We start from the raw sequence: 18131 nt of genomic DNA, 5'->3' as shown, positions 1-18131 counted from the left end.
AAAGACCAGGATTGCCAGGACAGCGTGGACAATAAGAACGGGTGTCACGCCTAAATCCGCGCTTTCTGCAGACACGACATTTTCTTTGGGGGGCTCGTTGGGTAGGGGTACTCGGGAGGACATAAGAATAATGCCTCTCATGCAGCCGGCTTACTGCATCTGGTAGGGGAAGGTGAGGTGGAGCACCGCCTGGATACAGAAGGGCTCTGACGATATCCTCCTGGAATTTGAGGAAGGATCCAGTCCGTCCTGAAGCTTTGTGTAGTACATAAGCATTCAGTATAGCCAATTGGAATAAATAAACAGACACTTTTTTGTACCAGCGTCTGGACTTACGGGCAACTAGATACGGCGCCAACAACTGGTCATTGAGGTCCACCCCTCCCATGTTAAGGTTATATTTGTGGACACAGGGGGGTTTCTCCACAATACCAGTCGCCGTAGGAATTTGGACCGTCGTGTCTGCATGAAGGGAGGTAAGAACGAAAACATTCTTATTATCCCTCCACTTCATAGCGAGCAAATTATTACTGCGCAAGCAGGCTCTCTCCCCCAGCCTAAGACGGGACTCTACAAGCCGCTGGGGAAAGCCCCGGCGATTAGGTCGCACGGTGCCACATGCTCCAATCTGCTGATCAAACAAGTGACTAAACAGTGGCACGCTTGTGTAATAATTGTCCACGTACAAGTGGTACCCCTTTCCGAATAAGGGTGACACCATGTCCCACACTATCTTGCCAGCGCTTCCTATGTAGTCAGGGCAGTTCTCCGGCTCTACGTGACTATCTTTACCCTCATAAACCATGAAACTACGTGTATAGCCTGTGGCCCTGTCACAGAGCTTATACATCTTGACCCCGTATCTGGAACGCTTGTTGGGGACGTATTGTTTGAATGACAAGCGACCAGAAAACTTAATCAGGGACTCATCAACGCAGACAACTTGATCGGGAGTAAACAAGTCTGCAAAACGTTGGTTGAAGTGGTTTATGAGGGGCCGAATTTTGTAGAGCCAATCGTATTCAGGGTCTCCACGAGGACGACAGAGTTCATTGTCGCTGAAGTGCATGAACCGCAAAATCACCTTGTATCGTGCCCTGGACATGGAAGCAGAGAACACGCGCATATGGTGAATTGGGTCAGTGGACCAATATGACCGCAACTCACTCTTTTTGGTTATGCCCATGTTGAGGGAGAGGCCCAGAAAGATTTTAAATTCGGAAACCGTAACTGGTTTCCATTGTCTGGCAAGGGGGGACTGGGGAATAGTGGCGATGTGTTGAGCAGCGTACAAATTGGTTTGGTCCACAATAGATCTATAGAGATCTTCGGTGAAAAACAGTGAGTAAAAGTCAAGTGTCGTAAAATCAACTGTTTCCACGTTAATGCCAGGTTGGCCAGTGAATGGGGGAAGTACGGGTTCTGCAGAAGTGGTGGGCACCCAAATAGGATTGGCGAATTCTGCAGGAAGGGCACTATGGGTACGACGGGCCTGTCTTTTTTCTTCTTCTTGGTGGCAGCGGGACACTACTTGTGCTTGCCACCTCGCCAGCTTGAACTGCACTTATGGGACTCGCCACGTCACCACGTGTTACTGCAGTGCTGGATGTAGGTCCAGGGTGTACTAGGCCGCTGGTGCTTGCCAGTTCACCAGAAGGATGAGCGGCTCTAGTACGTCTCTGCTCCATACGAGTCGCCTGCGGTTTATGCACCTCAACAACAGAATACATTCGGGATCGGGCACACCTGTCCCTAACAGAGGCCTCATCTCCGTCGTCAGAGCTATCTGTCATGGAGCCGCTGTCCTCTACAGGATCGTATTCTGAGCCTGAATCTGACAGATGAGTGACGTCCTCTTCACTATCTGTCATGCTCAGAAACGTGTAGGCCTCTTCACTAGTGTACCTTCGCTTTACCATTTTGGGCTCTAAATTTAGGGGTACACTAGTGAGACTCACAGGTAAAAAAGCACCTAGCCTGTCAGCGACTGTTTCAAAACGCTACAAAAAAAACTGTTAGCGATCGCAGGGATCAAGCCTGACTCTGCGAACGCTGCAGTTATGTGTGTTGTGTTTTGTAAGTGACAGTGATCGATCGATACTGCACTTGGGTGGGCTGGGCTGGGCTTGGCGGAGGGGCTAAACGCAGGTGCTAGCAGGTATCTGGGCTGATCCCGCTAACAATGCGTTTTGGGAAACCTAAAATGCTGGTAACGCTAATATAGATCTGATCAGATACTATATTACTAAGGGAGGTGTATGCTTTGCGCGTGGGTGTTAGCGGTACTGGCACTAACCTGACGCTGGGGCGACGCAGGCCTTATCTGACCCTCAAACTTATATCACCCGCCGGGTGATCAGGGGGTTAAACCTTTATTAGGTAATAAATGGCGGGTGCCCTGAAACAAAAAAAAAAATAACTAACCAACCAGCGTCACCTGTAACAGTTATATGGTGATCACTGGTGAAAGGGTTAACTGGGGGGCAATCAGGGGGCTATGCGGTAGTATATGGGGGTCCCTGACGCTATAAAAAGCTGCAGCGAACCTAAATACTTACCTGCCTAACTAGCGTCACCTATGACACTAATACAGCGATCAGAAAAACGATCGCTTATTAGTGACACTGGCGACGGGGGGTGATCACGGGGTTAAACCTTTATTGGGGGGGTTAGGGGGGCACCCTAGAGCTAAAGGGGGCTAGCCCTAACTGCCCTAACAGTTATTACAGTCACAAATGACACCAATGCAAAAAAAAAAAAAGAAAAATAAAAAAAAATGCAATTGGTGTCACTGTGACTGGGGGGGGCAGGGGTGATTGGGGGGTGATTGGGGGGTGATCAGGGGGGTGAAAAGTGTGCCTGGCGTGTTCTACTGTAAGTGTAGTGTTAGGTGCAACTCACGATCCTCTCTCCTCGGTGCCGGAACGAAAAAGACCGACACGAGGAGAGATTACTTCACTTCCTCTGCCTGTGTTTACATTACAGGAGAGGAAGTGATGTCACCGAGCATTTTCATTTGTCGGGAGCGATCGCGAGGGGGTGGCCATGAATGAATGGCCGTCCCCTCGTCCGGGATCGCTCCCGAACGAATACCGACCGCCGCAGGCACCGGGCGGGGGCCCGATCGGGCCCCCGACCCGCGGGCAGGCAAGGACGTACATGTAAGCCCTTATGCCTGCCCGTGCCATTCTGTCGACGTACATCGTCGTGCGGCGGTCGGCAAGTGGTTAAAGGACCACTTGATTTTTTTTCTGCCATCATTATGTTTCCATGCACGAGCCAGATGGTAGGTATCTGCCATCTTTAGGCTCCATGCAGACTGAAGCTCAAAAAAGCTTTTCTGGACGCCAGATTGCTGGCAGAAACAGCTGGTTTAAAAACGTGCTTTTAACAGAGTTTTGTACTAGCGTTTATGAGCATGCGTTAGTGTTTATGGGCATTTTCAATAAAAATACACAGAGGACACAAAAATCCCACAGTGCATTCCAAACTCCCACAATGCATTGAAAAAATAGAATGCCGAACACTAATTACCACGTGTTTATGAGCGTTTATAAGCTTCATGAGCGTTTATCTGCGTTTGTCGTTTTTTGGTGGTGAAAACCGGCGCTTTGAACGCAAATTTCTGGCGTTCAGAAAAAAGCCCATAAACTCCACTGCTCATTAAAGCTAAAAAACGTCCATGTGTGCATGGGCACATAGGCTAACATAGAGTGGAGTTTATGGGCTTTTAAAAAAAACGCCCAAACTCCAATAAACTGCAGTTTATGAGCTCCAGTGTGCATGGAGTCTTATACATACTGATTACACGCTTTTATATTCTGGATTCTGGATTGATGTAAGCATCATTTTAATGTATTACAGAGTTACATAGTTACATAGACAGTCTTGAAAAAAAGACACAAGTCCATCTAGTTGAACCAATAAAAGGGGAAAGAAAATTCATACAATCCCATATACATAATTCTATACCCACAAAAACCTTTCTGCATTTGAAGATTAAGGATGGGTTCACACTAGAGCAAGGAGATGTTCATAGCAGGGGGTCTGGTTTGTCTCCATTCACCGGTTCAGGTCCGATTTCAGCCCAAATTTTTGTCTGAATTCCACCAATTCTGTACTCCACCTAATATTTATGATGCATGCATATTCTTAGCCCTCAAGTGCAAAACTTTACATTTATCAACATTAAACCCAATTTGCCACATAATTGCCCAATTTAACAATGCATTGAAGTTGGCTTGTAGTTGGAGACATTATTCCATTGCATAGCTTGATGTCATCTGCAAAGACTAAAAATTGTCCCCAATAACCCAGACTCTGTATCATTTATAAATATATTAAATAGAGCCCCAACACTGAACTATGGGGTATACCACTGATAACCTCAGTCTTCACCGCACCCTGTGTTCACATTTATCAAGTCACGTGACATGTGACGCAACGCATCGGGAGGAGCCAGTGACGTCATTTTGTGGAGTATCTTTGTGAACACAGCGGGCAGTGAAGACTGTGTTGGGAACGCCTTGACCAGCTGATTGTTTATATGCGCTGTCACTATCCTAGGTTATGTGAGTGAAGCGGCTTGCTATACAGTAGTCATGATCATTGCACAATGATGTTTTTTTCTGCTTTATTTTCATGCCAATGAGAAATTTTATTGTGAAACACAGTGTCTGAAGATAGAAGCGAGACCACTGAGAAGTTTTAAAGCTAACATCTTCCGTAGTGTGATTGGAATGTAATTTAACGTGAAGCCTGGATATATGCATGTGGGAATGGACTGAGTTCTGTTAATTAATTATACTGATTAGTGGCACCATTATTTTGGGATTTTAATGAGTAGTATCACTTAATATTTTAATAAGGTCACACATTTTACTCCATTTAGGAGGGGTATCTTTCTGCACAGTACTTTTGCACTTTATTTTATAGGTATGAGGATCATATGCAGCACTTTCTTCTTTGTTTATGTACGATATAATTAAGCATTTTTGCACAGCTATTTTTGCACAATAATTTGTATTTTATTTCATAGGTGCTAAGGAGGTGTATATGTAGCCTTCTTTTCTTTGCTTGTGTATGATTTATTGTGCAATTTTGCACAGTAATTTTTGCACAATATTCTGTATAATTATCTGCACACTATTTTGCACAGCATTAATCACTTTTTGTTTTATGTTTGAGGACGTATTATTGCACGTAGCACTTTATATGCATGAATTTATATTGAGCAGTATTTATTCCTTTCTTAGTGCAGTGGCTAAATAGAAAATTGATTAGAGCGCACCATTATTTAGATAATTAACCGTATGAGTGACAGACTTAATATGGTTGCAGCTTAATCATTAAGGTTTTTTCTATTTTTTCTATATTTTTTTCTCAGCACATATATACTATCATATTAGCGCTTAGGCCCCTTATATTTTATATCTAGGGGTACAAATGTACCCCTACCATTTCACAAAAAATGGGTGAAAATGGTAAAAATGACATGGCACGGCTTGGCATAAGTCCTTTAGTAAAAAAATTAATACAGATGTCCAACAAAGCCTTCTTCTTCTTCTCTTGCTCCACCGACGGACCGAAAATGGGAGACACCCGCCATATGATGCGTCTTCGCTTTGACAGTTCTTTTATAACTGAGGGCGGGGCCACACCGTGACATTCTGCTGTGAACCGAACTGGGGGATGTTCAGCTCATCCCTATTCTACACTGACAATTGAAGCAAAATAGCACAGTATAGCACAATAACTGACCAATAGTACTGAATAGAGCCCTGTTCTATCTCTCTCCACACCAAAATCACACTGAAAATGGCTGCCATTGAAAGACTACTTTTATACTGTGGGGCAGGAATGAGCGATGATTGGATAAAATCTTGATGAAAGTGTCCAATCATGACTCTGACAGTGCTCTGTGCCCTGATTGGCTTGCAATGCACTGTTCAGCGCCAAGTTGGAAGGAGGCAACTTTCCCTGGACATTTTTTGAGTACAGACTTCTGAGAGATCCTGGAGATTTTTGGATTGCTGCCACCACTCTTGTGATAGAAAGTCAGCTGTGTGCTTGCTAAAGTAAGCATTAGCCAGTGTCCTGAAGGGATTACTTTATCTTATTCCTTGTGAAGGGACTCTGCTCTTATTGCTTTAACCACTTTGCGCGCGCCCTATAGCCGAAAGACGGCTACAGAGCGGACACTATCTGCCGGGAGGCCGTCCGGGGATCTTCTTCTGACTTCGGGGTCTTGTCCCACTCTTCTGGGGTCTTGTCCCGCTCTTCAGTTCTTCTGCCAGGCCTCCGCTATCTTCTTATAGCTCTTTTACAATCGGTGGCCTGGTCTTCTGTCGCCGCTGCCTTCTTCTTTTCCTCTCTTCTTTTCCTTCTTCCTTGTGATGTTGACACAACGCTCTCTCTGGCCACAATGGCAGGGACGTGTTATGCGGCAACTTATATAGGGACAAGGGGCGGGGTCACTGGGTGATGTCACATGGTGACCCCACCCCCATATGATGTCACAGTCCCAGAGGATGCTTTTTGCCTTTTTGCTGATGAGGTCGTATTAATGCTTACTAAAACGGAATCTTCCCTGGTGGCAGTAAAAGAAGCTTTGCAATTGTTTAATGCTGTGTCTTACTATAAAGTAAATACAACCAAGTGGTATATATTAGATATTGGCCTAGATCCCAGGGTAAAAACAAGCTTTGGTCTCAATTCCCATTTGTAGGGAAGGAGACTGGTATTACTTACTTGATCAGTGGACATACTATTAGAGAAAACTATACACTATTTATTCGGAAACTGCGCACTAGTTTAGCATCCTTAGCGTACCAACTTTGCTGATCGGGCCGATTGGCGGCTTTTAAAATGATAATACTGCCCAAATTGTTGTACCTCTTTAGGACAATGCCTATACTAATACCCTATTATTACTTTGTGACTAGGGATGAGCCGAACACCCCCCCGGTTCGGTTCTCCCCAGAACTTTCGAACGGACCTAAAATTCGTACGAACGTTAGAACCCCATTGAAGTCTATGGGACTCGAACGTTCGAAGTTAAAAGTGTTAATTTTAACGGCTAATATGCAAGATACTGTCCTAAAAAGGGTTTGGGGACCTGGCTCCTGCCCCAGGGGACATGGGTCACTGCAAAAAAAACATTTAAAAACGTCCGTTTTGGCAGGAGCACTGATTTTAATGACGATTAAAATGAAAAAAAAAAAAGATTCCTTTAAATATGGTGCCTGGGGGGTGTCTGTAGTATGCCTGTGAAGTGCCACGTGTGTCTGGTGTTTAGAACAGTCCCTGCACAAAATGACATTTAACGGAAATAACGTCAATTAAAGCTGCTTGCGGTTTTAATGTTATATCTGGTTCCTGCAATATGGTTGAAAATCATTGAGAAAAATGGCATGGGTAGCCCTCCCTGCCCATTACCAGCCCCTTTGGGTCTTGTACACATATTAAGGGGAACCCCCTAGCCATATTAAAAAAAGGAAATACGTGTGGCACCCAGGCCCTATATACTCAGCACAGCAGTATACAGGCGGTGCAAACAAGACAGGAACTGTGTAGGTTTGTTGTGTTAAGTTGAATCGGTTTGTAATTTTCAACTGGTACATTTTTAAAGTGTAGCTCCAGTCAAAAAAACTATTTTTAAGCTTTTTGGAAAACATAGGGAAGGGTTATCACCCCTGTATAATTTGTTTTGCCGTCCGTCTTTTTCAGAGCACGCAGACAGCACGCACAATCTCCTAACACTGACTGAGAGCTCTATTTAAAACGAGCAAGATATTTAGCTAGATAGGTGGATATAGCAGTGTATACTGCGTTCAGAGCACGCAGACAGCACGCACAATCTCCTAACACTGACTGACAGCTCTATTATAAAAGATAGATATATCACTAGATATATAGGTGAATATAGCGGTGTATACTGCGGTCAGGGCATGCAGACAACAACCATTACAGAAGAGCAAGAACGAAAAATCGGCCGATAACGATCGGTGTATACTGTGTTGAAGGTACACAGAACACCCATTAACTGCTACAGATGCCAACACACTACACAAGGCCGCCGCGCTGGCGGCCTTATATAGTGTGGGGCCTGTACTACACAGCCTGGGCTATGATTGGCCACAGGCATCCTGCCTGTGGCCAATCATGGCTCTCCTCACTGCCGGCGCTGTGATTGGCCAAGCATGCGGGGTCACAGTGCATGCTTGGCCAATCATGAGCCAGCAATGCACTGCGCCATCGCAGTGCATTTTGGGCCGTGAGCGCTACACGAATTTGGTGCGAACGGCCCTTAACGTTCGGAATTCGCAGAACGGGCGAACAGCCAATGTTCGAGTCGAACGTATGTTTGACTCGAACACGAAGCTCATCCCTATTTGTGACTCTACAATCTATACTGAACCAATATCTCTTGAGGGGGAAAGGAGTCAGGTGTGCATTCGGCAAACTCATTAAGGATAGAACAGTGAGTGTCCTTGGATACGTTGTAATAAAAGACTATTACTTAGCATTAGTATTAGTATTGGCACATCTCATTAGTATTGGCACATAGAGGGTGGTTTGCCCATCCCCCACTCCACTATGGACAGACATTGAGGCCGAAACACTACCAGGAAAACATCTCCTAACCTTTTTGTTATCACCCACAGTCAAATTACATGGTATACTTAATTTATCACTCACAATTCTGGCATCACTAGATGCCTGAAAGAGCCTTCAGTCTTTACCTAAAACTGATCCAGTGACCATCTTACCTATACCTCTGTCTGTACTGTATGTAGTGCAGTGATCCCTAACCTGTCACTGACTCATTGGTCCAACAAAGGTATAAGGTGGCTCCATGACCTATATAAGAATAACTACTTAAAAGCCTTCCCAGATCTTCAGATAGAGTACCAACTATCTAATAGTGAATATTATGCTTATCTGCAGATTTCTTCATACCTTCACTACTCTCCTACCATCTCAAATGCAATACTGTACACTACTAACAAAAAAGTAAAGAATCTAGAGGGGGCATATCTTTGTTGTATACCTTTGACAAATCCTCATCATACCTTGCATGGGAGATGGATGTGGCAGAGAAATTCACTCACAGCCAATTGAAGTATGCATTCAAAACTATCTACAAAGCCACTAGAAATTAAAAGCTTTGGGAACTAATGAAAAAATTACACCTGCAATGGTATTTAACCCCCCATTGTGTCTCTAAATTTAGCACCATGTCATCTAATCTTTGCTGAAGAGGGTGCAGCCAGGTGGGAATGTTGATGCATCAACTATGGTCCTGTAAGCTAAGTTCTGGACCACTCATTTTTAAATTTTGTTTGAAATTGCATCTAGCCATGCATCTATTTAGCTATTTCCCCAAGCCTAGCTATCTTAAATCTGGGACTAAAATCCTTCCCATAACCATTACAAATAGTGGTGACATACGTTTTAATGGCTGCCAGATTGGCATTACTAAGATACTGGAAATCTTCCCTCCCCCCCGCAATCTCTGAAGTGCTTAGGAAAACTCAACTTCACTTTCAATATGAAACCATTTTCACTTCCACTAATGGCATTTATTCCTGTATAATCTCTTTGCGGCAACCATGGGTGCACTGGTTGGAGTCACAGGGCAAATTTATTTTTATTTTTGATAAAAACCATTGATATATGACACTCCTATGATGTGTTATTCTAGATCCACAATGGGTAGGTCTACATTTCTATCTTTCCTGTTCTTATTGTAGCTCTTATATACTCTTATGTTATCTTTTTTGTACTACACGTTTGTATCACTTGATTGAACATATGTAAAACCTTTAATAAAGAAAAATTTAAAGTACAAAGGAGGGTAAAATGATACAAAAGGTAATAACTATGGGAGTGAGCTAATGGATAAAAGTGCAGTTGTTAAGTGGAGGCAGGATAGGCTTCTCTGTAGGGTAGGGAATTCCATAGGGTGGGGAGACTTGGGAGAAGAAAGCGAGCATGAGAGGAGGTGACAAGGGTACTAGAGAGCAGGGTGTCTTGGGAGGAACAAAGAGAACGGTTTGGTTGGTATTTTGAGATGAGGTCAGTGATGTAGCTGGGGGCCAAGTTGTGGATGGCTTTGTAGCTTGTTGTTAGTATTTAGAATTTTAGGGATTGGAGGGATTGGCAAAAAAGGGATGGCAAACACTGAACATTTGATAAAATGGATGGCAGCAGCATTCATTATAGACTGAAAGGGGATAGCCTATGTATAAGTAAGCCAATGAGAAGGGAGTTGAAGTAGTTGAAGTGAGAAATAACCAGGGAGTGGATTAGGAGCTCTGCAGTCTCATTTGTTAGGAAGGGCCGTATTTTGAAGATGTTGTGGAAGTTGAGCCAGCAAGCTTTGGGAAGTGATTTGATGTGGTGCCAAAAGGAGAGTTCAGAGTTAAGGATTACACCTAGCACCCTGGAATGTTGGGATAGGTTGATGGTTGTGCTATTGATCTTGACAGGGAAGTCTGAGGAAGGGAAATGGGGGGGAGGAAATATTATGAGCTCAGTTTTGGAAAGGTTGAGTTTGAGGAAGTGGTGTGACATTCAGACTAATATGTCGGTCAGTAAATTAGTTATGTGTGAAGAGACTGATGTTGTGAGCTGTTGGGAAGAGAGATAGATTTGAGTGTCATTGGCATAGAAATGATATTGAAAGCCATGGGAGGCTATCACATGAACATATAGAAAGAAAAGGAGGGCACAGTTTCAGTTTCAGTTCTAAGTACCCATTGTTCTGAGGAGGGCAGCAAGACCTTTGACATGCCATACTCTATCTGAAGGGTTGGCTACAACACCTATTCATAGACTAAGCCACTGAGTGCAGGAGATTGTGTTGTGTTGTGTTGTTATGATGATCCAGGGAGGAGGTGTAAATGAAACAGGAGAGGTCCAAAAATAGAATCTTGAGGGACCCTTGAGGAGAAAGGAAGAGGGGAGGAGGAAGAAGAGTTTCAAGTGACACTGAAGGTGTAGTGGGATAGCTAGGATGAGAACCAATGAAGAGCACAAACATGGAGACCAAAGGAGACATTTTTTTTTTGAGGCGGAGGGAGTAGTCAACCATATCAAAGGCAGCCGAAAGGTCCAGGAGTAAGAGTACAGAATAGTATCCATTGGTTTTAGCTGTTTGTAAATCATTTGTGAGTTTTAGGAGAGCAGTTTCTTTGGAGTGTTCAGGGTAAAATCAAGACTGAAGGGGATCAAGAAGGTCCGTTGTTGACCAGACACTCAAGACGTTTGGAGGAAAAAGGGAGCAAGGAAATGGGGTGTTGGTTGTTAAGATGGGTGGAGTCCAAGGAAGGCTTTTTAAGCATGGGGATGACTAATCCATGTTTTAGAGAGTTGGAGAAGATGCCAGAAGAGAGGGAGAGATTGAAGATGTGAGTTAGAGAGTGTAGGATAGAGATAGAGGATGAATGCCGTATTTGAGAGGGAATAGGGTCAATAGGGGGCAGGTGGTTAGGTGGGCATTAAAGTCTTTAGTAGCAGGGTTGAATAAGGGAAGTATTGAGTGTACCTGTGGGGGGATATCTGTAGAGTGGTGATTTCATCACACATCATATCAATCTTATTTTTGAAGTGATTGCTGATCTCCTGGGCAGTGAGTGAGTTAGTAGGTGGAGGCAGTGAGAGACGAAGTAGAGAGTTAAAGGTAAAGAAGAGCTGACAGGGACATACATATATGTCTCAATATCTACAAATTACAATTAATGCCAAATGTTGGCCAGCTCACACCCAGTTGTTGATCAAGCTGCAAAGTGAATAGTAGACTCCTATATAGCAATATACATGGTAGCATACAAATGGTCACCGCAGGACATGCCAAGAGGTCCTCTATTCTTCCCCCTGGGAGCTGTGAAGGGGAGGTGTCACGTACCTTAAGGCAGAGCCCGGAATGCAGGGAACGGCCTCTCGTAAACCTCTGACTCGGGAGGCCCTGGTAGAGATGACAGGGGCTTGGGAGCACAGAGGAGCACAAGTGCCTGACTGGATGGTTGATGTAGGAAGCAGCAGACCGATGTGGCCGTTGGAAAATGGTCTCACCGTGCGAGCATAGCTGTGAGTGTTAGCTCTCCTCAATCACAGTGAACGAGGCCCCTTGGTGCGCATGAGCGGTGCTGCAGACAAGGTGGAGTGATGACAAAAAGCATCCAGAAGACCTGAGCGTCGAATGGACTCCAAAGATGATCCCAATCCCTCTCGTCTCCAGGGGTGGAAGTGGAAGGAGATGTAAACAGCCTTATCCACCGCTGGGGACACCTACCCCACATGTAAATCACTAGGGAGGGAAGAGACCAGTAGGGCAACGCGGAAGATAAGGAAAAGAGGGAGGGATTGCAGTTCCCAAGGAAAGACAGACAATAAACCAAGCTTTAAAAAAAGAGAAATGTACTTTATTAAATAAATTAATATAAAATTGAGGGTGCGCATGCGCGGCGCCCTGTGATGGCCGCCTGAACACAGGGCTCCGCAACGTCCCGGCCTCATCGCTCTCTTAGCGGCTGAACACCGCCGTAAATCCGAGCGAAAAGGATAGCGAAGGTATCCAACATCGTAGGGGCTCGAACGGATGCCAAAAGGAAAGGCGAGGAGAGGGCTGAACACCCGTCTCGCTAGCCTCCCCGGAGCGGACGGCTCACCTAAGATGGCGGCGGAGCGATCGCCTCACGAGGCCCTCGCAGACACGAGGGGATTGTCGCCCTGGCGGGACAGACTCCACGACGAGGTATGTGGAGGGGATCTCACCCTTCCCATCAAGGGAGGTCCACAATCCCCTGCATCCACCATATCGCTGATTCAGCAGACTTTGGAGGACATCCATTGCTTATCTCCTGAGGGGGCCCACAGACCACAACTTGCAGAGGCCTTCACGGAAGCAGCACAGCTCATCCCTCACTCACCCCAGTCCCCTCAGTCTCAGGATATGTCCTCTATGTTCTCCAAATTTGCAGCGCTGCTTGATAAGGGGCTAGCGCAGACAGCATCTAGAATTACTTCTGACATAAAATCTGATCTCCATATGCTGGGCTCCCGCATTGAAAATAAAATGGATGCCACGATCGATCGAGTGAACCAGAATTCCGATCGTTTTCAGGAACTACGCGAACAACTTGAGGGGGCTTACGCCAAAATCGACGATTTGGAAAATAGATCCCGCAGACTTAATTTCCGCATCAGGGGGCTCCCTGAATCGGTAACAGATGTACATAACGCTGTCCATTCACTCATAAAATCCCTCATTCCTGATATCAGATCTCACAGATTGGAATTGGATCGCGCTCACAGAGCACTGGGCCCCCCCTGCCAAGATGGACTCCCACGCGATATAGTGGTTAAGCCGCACTACTATAATGTTAAAGAAGAGGTGATTAAGAAAGCCCGGTTATCGCCCCAGCTTCAAATTATGGGTCACCCAATTCAACTATACGCTGATATTTCTCCCTTCACCATCCAAAAAAGGCGATCCCTGAAACCTTTATTGACGATCCTGTCTCAGAAGAACATTAAAGAGGAAGTAAACCCTTCCAAACAACTTGGACCTATAGGTAAGCCTAGATTAAGGCTTACCTGTAGGTCCAAGCAATATCTCCTAAACCTATATGGTTTAGGAGATATTTGCCCGAAAATGGGCACCGCTGTCTACGGCGCATGCGCCGTAGACAGCGGCGCGCAGGCGCACTAAATGCGGCAAATCCAAGAATGGATTTGCCAAATTTGTCGACTCCCGTGCGCATGCGCGGGAGTGACGTCATCGCGGCTTCGCCGTATGACAGCGGCGGAGCTGCGAGGCGCGACTCCCGTGCGCATGCGTGGGAGTGACGCCATCGCGGTTGCGCCGCTGTGATTCGTCGGAGCTGCGAGACGCCACAAGCAACATGGATGCGGCGGACTACAGGGGACAGCGGCGACTTCGCTGGCTCCTGTGTCAGGTAAGTGACACATAATGAGCTACTATGCGATGCATAGTAGTCCATTATGCTTTACCTTTGCAGGGAAAAAAAGAGGAAGTAAACCCATCAGGGTTTACTTCCTCTTTAAGTACTGGTGGCTATTCCCGTTCGGCTTAAAATTTGACTTTAATGGTAAACCTTTCCGCTTCAACTCACTCCATGAAGGAGAACTACTGCTCCGCAAGCTCGGCCTTATCCCATCGGATCCACCATCCCCCACGCAGACCACTTCCTCTGGGATGGCCAAACGCCCTCCGCCTTCCAGCCCTATTACTTCACTCTGGATCTCCCCCAAACACAAGAAAGCTAAAGACGGACTTCCTCCATGATGATGACGTAGTCCTATTTTGGGTTCCGAAAATTTATTTTTCTGTGGGACTCCTTTTCCTTCTATTTTGGAGTCCGAACCTTACCAGGTTCTATTGTTTCAAAACTTTTGGTTAATTGCATTCACTCATTTTGCCCCCATTCCAATACTTGTGATGTGTGCAAGTTATATATCACATCCATTAGCAATGTCTTGTTTTAGGTGTTCAGTTTTATCTGTGGAATTTTCATATATCTTGCCTTTAGGTGAGAGCAGGGGGGGCCGGGACGTTCTCCCTGAGCACTCTTTCCTTTCTGGGTGGGACAGTTCCTGAGGGGTCTGTGTCATCCAGTCTGGACGTCTCCTCCGTTGTGAGGATAGAAATGTTGGTTTCCTTCGGTGGGCGGAATTGCTATTATCCCCCACCTGGGAAACTTATGTCTTTTTTGTTTTTTTCTTTTCTCTATTTCATTTTCTTCTTTCTCTTCTTTTCTCTCCCTGATATAGCTTATGAAGCGGTCTCTCTTTCCCTAGCGTCTCATCTGGATGTTTGGGAGTCTCTCTTGGATCCTCAATGTATACAACTGGTCACCAGCGAGAGGGTAGGTCACAAGGGTATCCCTGCCTTCTGTTCCTTTCTGCTCCATGGCTGACATCCCACACCACAAACCTGTACTGCGCCTAGCATCCCATAATGTGCAAGGTCTGAATTCCCCCATCAAACGTAAGAAAATTTTCCAACATTGTCACTCCCAAAAAATTGACATCCTCTTTTTAAAGAAACACATTTCCCAAAATCTTATCAACCCTCTTTCATCCACGCAAAATTCCCCAAGTTTTATTTAGCCAATTCTGACAACAAGACCAAGGGGGTTGGTCTGTTTTTTTCGGGCAGAGTTAAATTTTCTTTGGTTTCTGAATGTAAGGACCCGGGCGGCAGATTTATTATTCTTAAAATTATTATTGAAGAACAAATTTACTCTCTTATCTCATACTATGCTCCCAACAAGGGGCAGGCACAGTTTTTCCAATCCATGCTTAACACCTTGTCTCCACTGACGGAAGGAATAGTCATTTATGAGGGTGATTCTAATTTAGCCTTCGACTCTGGGGTAGACAAAACACGCCCTCCCGGAAGGGACAGGGTTCGTCCGACTAAGCAGAGCCTAAAGGTAGCCAGACAATTATATCACTATGGTCTGATCGATGCCTGGAGGGAACTTAATCCCAGGGTTCGGGATTATACTCATTATTCTAGTCCTCACCAAACCTTTGCAAGAATTGATCACTTCTTTATCCTCCAACAACATATCCCATTAGTGCGTCGGTCCTCCATTAGGGACTCTGCTTACTCGGACCATTCCATGGTCCTGCTTTCCATTCAGGGGGGTTCGACCCCCCCATCCGAGTTTCATTGGCGTTTAAATGCCTCCATTCTCAGCAATCCTGTACATGTCACGGAAATAGCACAACATATACAAGATTACTTCCTCCGCAACGATGTGGAAGACATTTCCCCGTCAACGCTATGGGCAGCTCATAAGGCCACCATAAGGGGCGTCCTTATCCAAATTTCTACCAGATTACGCAAGGCTCGTAAGTTAGAAATACTCAAACTGGAAAGGGAATTTTCTTCCCTGAGTAAAAGTCATAAAGCTAACCCCACACAACTCTCTGCAGACAAACTGGACGTAGCCCGTAATGCATTAAACCTTGCTCTTACAGCGGTAGCAGAAAAAGAACTCAGATGGGAGGGAGGACGCCATTATCAACATACTAATAGTTTTGGTACCCGACTCGCTAGACGTCTTACCCCTAAAACCAAATTATTTTCACTCCCAAAAATCAGAATGGCTGATGGTTCACTATCCCAGAATCCCCCTAAAATTTTAGATGCATTTCAGGATTTTTATCTCTCCCTTTACGGTAATACAGATAGTTGCACACGTTCCGACGCCATTCATTCATTTTTACAATCGATTCAGATCCCCACACTGAAGGATCACCATAGGGACGATTTAGAGGCCCCTATTTCTGCAGAGGAAATAGAAGGGGTAATTAAGGACCTTAAGTCAAATTCGGCACCAGGACCCGACGGATTCTCTGTGCCTTATTATAAGCACTTCTCGCAAACTCTAGCCCCGTATCTTGCTTGGTTTTTTAATCACCTTAGATCTGGCTCTCCTCTGGATAAGGCCCTCAATTCAGCTTTTGTTACGGTTATCCCAAAACCTGGTAAAGACCCTAGTAGCGTGTCTAATTATAGACCCATATCTTTGATCAACAACGATCTTAAAATCTTAACTAAACTCTTGGCTAATCGTCTTTCTAAATTCATTAACCAATATGTGCATGCTGACCAAGTGGGTTTTATCCCGGGGAGACAAGGCCCGGATCAAATTAGGAGGGCAATAAACATAATCTCACTGTTGCAGTCCCAGTGGGACTGGGGGTCCCCCTCAACAGGGATGCCTCCTCTCATTAGATCTAATGAAGGCGTTTGACTCGGTGTCCTGGTCATTCCTGTTCCCCACTCTTGAAAGGTGGGGATTTGGACAATCCTTCATGAACATCATTCACGCTCTTTATTCGACCCCAGAAGCTCGAATAAAGATGCAGGGTTATTTCTCGAGCCCCTTCTCTATACGTAGGGGCACAAGGCAGGGCTGCCCCTTGTCTCCATTGATTTTCGCCATGGTCATTGAAACACTTGCTATATCAATTAGAGCGAACCCTGACATTAAGGGTATTAGATGTGGACCGAAAATTCACAAGTGTGCTCTATTTGCTGATGATGTTTTGCTTTTCATCTCCTCACCGACTACCTCGCTCCCAGTAATTTGCAAACTCCTTAATGATTTTGGCGATATCTCTGGGTTAAGGGTCAATTATACCAAGTCTTTAGTGCTTAATATCAACCTTCCACCCACATTGGTCTCCCAACTTAAACATAACTTCCGTTTCGAATGGTCAGATTCAAACATTCCTTATCTAGGGATTCACCTTACCGCTTCAATTGACAAACTGTACTCAACTAATTTCCCCCCGACATTCCGCAAACTGGAGGAAGATCTGGCCTTCTGGGATACCCTTAAGTTATCCTGGTTGGGCAAGATAAACTCGGTCAAAATGACACTCCTCCCACGAATACTGTATCTCTTCAGGTCATTACCCATCCCTGTCCCGAAGGACCGCATACGTAGTTTCCAGTCCAGGATCCTAAAATTTATTTGGGGTTCCAAGGGTCACAGAATCTCTAAAGACACGCTTTTTCGTCATAGAAATCAAGGGGGTCTGGGGGTCCCGAACATCCTTTCGTATTATCAGGCAGCGCAAATTTCCCAATTGTCTACTCTCTACTTTAAAACATCCCAGCCAGATTGGGTTCATATGGAGAGGCAGGCGGTCCCTAACTACACCCTGGATTATCTCCTATGGTGCGTTCCGAAGTCCAGACCAGCAGTTATGGCACCTACTCTCTCCCATTCCATCGCCCTTTGGGACTCGTTGAAAAATAATCAATTTCTTATTTCACATTGGAAACCGCTCTCCCACATGTTCAGGAATCCCCTCTTCCTTCCTGGGCAGGATATTAAGGCCTTCCGTTGGTGGCTAGATAAAGGATTGTATAGGATTGGCCACTTTCTATCGCCCTCTGGTCCTTTCTCTTTGAAACACTATATTAAAAAGCATCACCTGCCAGATACTGAAATATTCCGCTTTAATCAAATTAACCATTTTCTACAGTCTTTGAGGCATCCTACTGACCCCCCTCTTTTCATCACTGAATACGAACTTTGGTGTGGTCAAGCCATGGAGCAGAAGGGAGGGATATCTGT

This window comes from Lithobates pipiens, unplaced genomic scaffold, assembly GCF_037356315.1.
Source record: "Lithobates pipiens isolate NorthernLeopardFrog02 unplaced genomic scaffold, aLitPip1_a1.2 Scaffold_10, whole genome shotgun sequence".
In the NCBI taxonomy this organism is placed as follows: domain Eukaryota; kingdom Metazoa; phylum Chordata; class Amphibia; order Anura; family Ranidae; genus Lithobates; species Lithobates pipiens.
Note: the sequence above shows the minus strand (reverse complement) of the source record.